Below are 6,759 nucleotides of genomic sequence, written 5' to 3'. Positions count from 1 at the left end.
CGATCTGCGCAGCCGAGCGCCCGTCGGACGCCGAAGCCGAGTCGAAGCCGCCTCCGTGCGTCCGCAGCCAACCCGTCAGCCAGCCGAGGCGCGCCGCTCCGATCCGACGCAAGCGCAGCCGAAACGCCAGTCGTAGCCGTCGCCGAGCGAAGCCGCGGTAGCCGGACCACCAGCAGCCGCCGCGCCACCCGAGATCCGGAAGCCGAAGCCTCGCGCGCAAAGGTCCGACCGAAGACCCGCCCCGCGACCCGAACCGACGCGCGCCACCCTCCGGAAACCCGACCCGCGCCCGCGTGCACCCGTGCGTGAGCCGCGCCCGCGTGTGAAGCCGCGCCCGCGTGTGAAGCCGCGCCGCGCGCTTTTGTGTAGCCGAGCCGCGTCTCCCTGTTGCAAGCCGAGCCGCGTCTCCCCCTGTTGCAAGCCGAGCCGCACGCGAAATCCCTGTACCGAGCCGAGCCGCGTCTGCCCAAGCCGAGCCGGTCCTGTCTTCTTCCAGCCGAGCCGCCAGGACTAAATTGGCTCCATCCACCTATATTTTGGTAAGCTAATTAATTATTGTGGTTTTTCCGGTAAGACTCCATGCTCGGACGTTAGTTAAATTAATTTGGATCTAAATTATATTATTTTCCTCAAGGGACGTCTTGGACCAAGAAATTACTGCAGCGCGGGATTTCCTTCAGTAGGGGCTCGAGCACTGCAACCTCCTTCTAGGGTAAGTTAAATTCAATTGGGTCTCGAACCGTTGGTCGTTGGCGACCTGTTTACGAATTTTGACTTATTAAACAGTTAGGACTTCGTCGCTTGGAAAGCGTACTGCCTCGCGGTTAGGACTCGACAAGTAGATCTCCAGGTAAGAGATTCTACTACTAGTTTCATGTTTGAAGTATGAGACTGTGTATGCCCTATGTTGCATATTGAGGATTTGACAGTATGATGCCTGAAATAAATGCTAGTATGATGCAAATGACGATATAGTTGTGCTATAGCCTGTTATGTGTGGCAAGATCTATTATGGTTACGACGAATGACGGGACGGAGAGTGTAGAAATGATTTATGTGACATGTTATATGCTGATGCCATGTGTATGTTTACTGCAATTAGGGTACCTGTTAGCTTGATTTCTGTTAGAGTCGTACCTGCATGGGTGTCCTTCGGGATCACCACCTATTGAGGACTGTGTGGTCCGACGGGACGCCAGTCTAGCATGATATAGACATGACTCGAGTGACTCGACGGGGTCCTCGCATCCCGACTGTCCTAGGTGTCCCCGGGCACCGAAGACCAGAGTTACGTTCCTACGGGAGCGCATGATTGCACGTGTTCGGGAACGTGCCAGAGATTGGGTACCAGTTATCAGGACTCTAACAGGAAGTTAACAGGCACCTAGTGGGACTAGTAGTGGGTCCCTTACTGAGTATTTTTATACTCATTCTCTCCACTTTATGTTTTCAGGTAGAGGACGAGGCAAAGGCAAGGGCAAGCTGGCGAGCGACCCGAAGTGAGACCGAGGAGGGCCATAGGGACTACCGCTTCCGCTTATTTCTTATTTCAGATTTTAGCATTTGAGTTTGAGTACTTTTTATTTTTCACTATCTTTTATGTAGATAGGGCCCGAGTAGGATTTCAGAACGTTTTTACATTTTTGCATGACTACCTTGTTTATGTTTTATAAATGAATTTCTTGAACCGTATGCTTTTAATAAAATTTTTAGACTTAAACCACTTGTTCTATATTTAGTAATGACTTCGATTCAGCATAAGGAGTTGGGTCGTTACAGTTAAAGAAATACCAGGTTTGTAGTTGTAGTTGTAGAGTGTCCATTAAAATTATAAAAATGGATCGAGTACATGCATTGATAGGAATAAGATATATGAATGAGTCCGAGTCCTTTCTTCTCATTCCTTTTGTTCTTCTTCTGCTTCGTCTTTTTCCCTTTCGATCCTATTAGATGAAAAATTTGTGAAAGAACAATATAATATTATTTTATATTCTCAATTGCATTCCTACATTAATCAATTTTAGATGTGGAAGTCCCTTTTCATATTCATTGGTTGATCAATAGGTTTAAACTCTTAATTAGGGCACTCAAGTTTTGGAAGGAGAAAGGAGATAGACAAATGTGGATATGTCTATATCTAATCCACACGCGCGCCGCCATCGAGCGTGGCGAGAAGAGATAAAATAATATAGATATTTATATATATTTAACTAAAAAAATTCTTCTGACTTTCCAAAACGTTAAAACGTTTTTCTTTATTTATTTTTTCATTAACTAAAATCGTTTTGAAAATTAATTGACATTAACATTATGTAACGTTTCCATGAATTTCTCCCACATTAGTGCCCCACGTTTTGCTCTCACCATAAATTTGTGACCATTGACCACCCCTCATCTATCACTATATATATCTTAGTTTTCTCTCATTCCAATATATACAAAAAATTGTTCCTCTCTTCTGTGATATAAACAAAAGTTTCCAAGCAATAGTATGTCTATCGTTTGAGTGTTGTTTTTTTATTACCAATTGATTTCCATGCATAATCAATTGAACACGAGAGATTGTTTTATCTTGTGGACGACGGGGCTATTATCTGTTTGCACAATCGAGAGCAGAGTCGCAAAACATCTTAAAGAGAACGTGTTCTGCGACTCAGCCGTCCATTAACTTCGTTTTTGTTTTCCAGCTTCTGTTCCAGTACTGATCTATTTTGGTGTTGCTGTTCTAATTCCAACATAACAGTTTGTCGAACTGACCGAGCCGTGAGCTGAAGACGAAAGTACAATAAGAGACCTCAAAGACCACCGAAAATTCTTTTCACAGATGATGGGTTTCTTTTGTCCCATTTTGTGTACTGATTCCATTTCAAGACATTTCATCTCTCAACTCTTTTTTAGTAAGAAGAGATATGAATCTATAATTAATTAACAATTAATGAATCCATAAAAGAAAAAACCAAAGAACAAAAATGTATAGAATCTTCAAATATAACAATTGCATACTCATATCATATTTAAACAACCACAAATTTTCAAGGGAGCCTGCTTCCTTTGTCATACAACTGCAGTTTTTAGAGGTGCCTGAACAGAGAGAACAAGAAACAAGAGATGCATGAGGAGTCATTTATACCATTTTTTAAATAAAAAAAAAACTAAAATTGTCCATTTAAAACTTTATAGAACAAATGCATTTATTATGAGAACCCAGAGATAACCTAAGTTTTCATAATATATGTGTTCCTGTTCGAAAAGGTTAATTTAGAAAAACGTAACAAAACACAAAAATATTTACGGTCTGTATAACAAATACCATGAAGCATTGTTACAAAATTTTCATAATTTTTAGATTTTCCCTTAATATTGAGGATAATTTGTCATTCTCTTTCTTCTTCTTCTTTGTATTTATTCATCTTCTCTTCCTAGATTTCTTCACCTCCTCTTTTAGATTTTCTTTCTTCTATTTTTAAATGATTTATTCTTCTGTTTAAATTTTTTATCCCATCTTCACCTTTTTCGACAAGATTCTTTGAAGCCACTTCATTTTCCTCATATTCGAGAATATTAAGATTGTCTAAATATCATTTTGACATGATCTAAACAATCGTTTACCATGATCAACATGATTGTTTAAATTTAAAGTACTTTTCCCATCGTTTAAAAAAAACTACACGATGATGTTAATATGATCTAAACGATTGCTTACCATAGTCAACACAATCATTTAGCATGGTCAATACGATCGTTTAGATTTGAAGCTAGCCCTTTTCCCATCGTTTAAAAAAAATTATACGATCGTGTGGATATGATCTAAACGATTGCTTACCATAGTCAACATGATTGTTTAGCATGATCAACACGGTCGTTTAGATTTAAAGCTCTTTTTTCAACGTTTAAAAAATCTACACGATCGTTTGGATATGATCTACATAATCGCTTACCATAGTCAACATGGTCGTTTAGTATGGTCAACACGACGTTTAAAATTCAAGCCTTTTTCCCATCATTAAAAAGAATGACACCATTGTGCATCATGACTTAAACAAATGTATACCATTCGTTTAGACTATAGTACACGGTCGTTTAGAAGAAGATTACTCATTGCGCGCATGTGCTCGATTAATCGCATATTGACTAAGGTATTTTTGGTATTTCCCACATGTATGAACTTTTTTCGTGTTTAGAATTGTTCTATATAGTGTAAATATTTTACCGATTTTTTATATTTAAATAAAGAAAACCTTTCAAAAACACAAAAAATAAAATAAATTATGAAACATATATCATATAAGCTGGTTTTTGTTTTTAATAAACAAAGATTTTTTAAATGTAACTTAGAAAACAAAAAATTGAAATGGTTAGCAAAGGAGCCTAAAAGTTTAAGCTCCATTTGATAACCATTTGGGCTGACAAGAAGAATAGCAAAATAGAAAGGTTTACTTTAGATAAATGATAAATTTTTATTTAAATTGATAAAATAGAAAAATAAAAAAATATGGAAAAATAATTGTAGGAGCAATGTCTTAAATGCCCCTACCTAACTGAAAAAATTGAATCCTAATATAATTATTCAAGAAACCACAAATACCCTATAATTAAAATCAAACTCCCAACAAACAATTAACACCTATCAAAATCTTAATTTTTCCCATAATCCAAAAATTAACACCAAATTCTTCCATTAGTTCACTACTAGAAAAAGGGACTTTCATGATGGATATGGTTTTAATTTCTTGACGTTTCTTTCAAAAAAACGTCAAGAAAGGGGTGATTGGAAGGATAAACCGTCAAGAATTTTTATGAAAAGATGGAGGTAGGCCAATTTTCAGATTTCTTGATGTTTTTTAAACGTTAAGTAATATGTATTTTTCCATGTCAAAGATTATCTATTAAATTCTTGACGTTTTTTAAAACGTAAAAAATATTTATAAATTCAACATTCTTGACGTTTTGTAAACACCAAGTAATATGTACTTTTCCTTGAAGTTTTAAAAACGTCAAGTCATACCAATTAAATTTTTGATGTTTTAAAATTTCAAGAATTTTTATAAAAAGGCGGAGAGGAGTCATTTTGATAAAAAAATAAGATACTTTTCCTTGACATTTTAAAAACATGAAGATTTACTAAGTAATTAAAAAAAAAATAAATTTTCCATTAATTAAAAAACCCCTAAATTTCTTTACATTTGCCTCCTCTCTCTTCATCTTCCCTAAGAAATCAAATCTTTTGTCGAGTTTCCATCAAGCCGTCTGTCGCACGAATGTCATCTCCCTTTTCTTCATCTTCCCCATTCACAAAAAATCAGTTCTCTGTCATTTCCGTCGAGCTGTTGTTAGCACCCAATCGTTTTTGTCGTCCGTCGTTCGCCTCCCTTCTCTTCCATCTTACCCATTCGAGCCTAACCCGTTGTCTGCCATTTGAGCCTATACCGCACCATCCACTGTGTGAGCCTAACCTGCCGTTTGAAAAGAAGAACACACTATACGGTCAAGTTTCTTCACCGTAAAATGTCAAGAAGGAGCCTAACCCATTGTGTACGAGCCTAACCAACCAGTCCTTTGGCCGACATAAAGTTTCTTCACCGGGAAGATAGAAAATTTCTTCAAATTTCTTATCTCTTTAATATTTACAAAGTTTTTCAAAATCATGTCTAAATTTTTGAAACAATAATGATGGAAATTGTGTGGTTTTGATGAGATTTGGAATTTACAATACTGATTTTGGACTTGGAAAACCAAAAAAACTGGAGATTGTGTCATCTGAAATCACCATATGTTTTTTCTTTGACTGATAGTAGAAATTGTGATGCAGTAATGGAGATTAGTGTTGTTCAGGAAAGTGATGAAATGGAAGCTTTTGTTGCTATATTTAATCAAGGCTTTGAATCTATTAAAAATGAACATCATAGGGATAAATGATGTTTAATTGCTATATTTAATCAAAGATTTTGTTGGCATTTTGAGTTTTGCCACATTTTTTGTAATGGTGTTTAATTTAATAGGTTAAAGTACTATTCCATTTTCTATAGTGATTCTAAGGGGTGTGTGGTGTGGGGTTTTAAATTTTAAAAAGAAAATGAGTTGAATTAATAAAAAGAATAATCATAGGTCGTAATTGAAGTAGCTAAAGGATATGGGTTCAAATGTTGGTGTAAAAAAGCATATGGGTCTTCAATGGTTGTGGCTCTCCCAAAATGTTTGTTTTAATGTCACAATGAAAATGAACTTTGTTTTCTTTATTTGTTTCGTTGGGGGAAAATTTATGATTGTCGCTTGAAGAAACCTAATGTTGTGTAGGAATTTATTTTCTTCATTTGGTTAGTTGTGGGAAAATTTAGTCTTATTAAGCGAATGTTCAATCTGCATATTTGTTTTCTTTTTAATAATCTTAACAAGATTTTTTCAACTAATTTAATTTACTTTATTTCTCACTAGATTTACAACTATGGATAAACTATGGATGCACAAAACTATAGAATATCCAAAGATTATGAGTTCGATGTGAAAAATTTCATCAAATTTGGATTTTCGAATACAAATGGCTCCTACATTTGTTGTCCTTGTTTGAAATGTGGGGATTGTGAAAAGCATAGTAGAAAGAATGTTATAAATCATTTATATATTAATGGTATTGATAAAAGTTATAAAATTTGGTTTGGCGTGGTGAAGAACTTCCTAACTCATCCTATAAACAATCTTCAAAGTTTGGCACACATAGACGTGAAGAGAATGATGTTGAAAGTGTAAAAGAAATTATTGAAG

Source organism: Cucumis melo, chromosome 10 (genome assembly GCF_025177605.1).
Source record: "Cucumis melo cultivar AY chromosome 10, USDA_Cmelo_AY_1.0, whole genome shotgun sequence".
Classification (NCBI taxonomy): Eukaryota; Viridiplantae; Streptophyta; class Magnoliopsida; order Cucurbitales; family Cucurbitaceae; genus Cucumis; species Cucumis melo.
The sequence above is the reverse complement of the archived record's forward strand: the minus strand, read 5'-3'. Positions refer to the sequence as shown.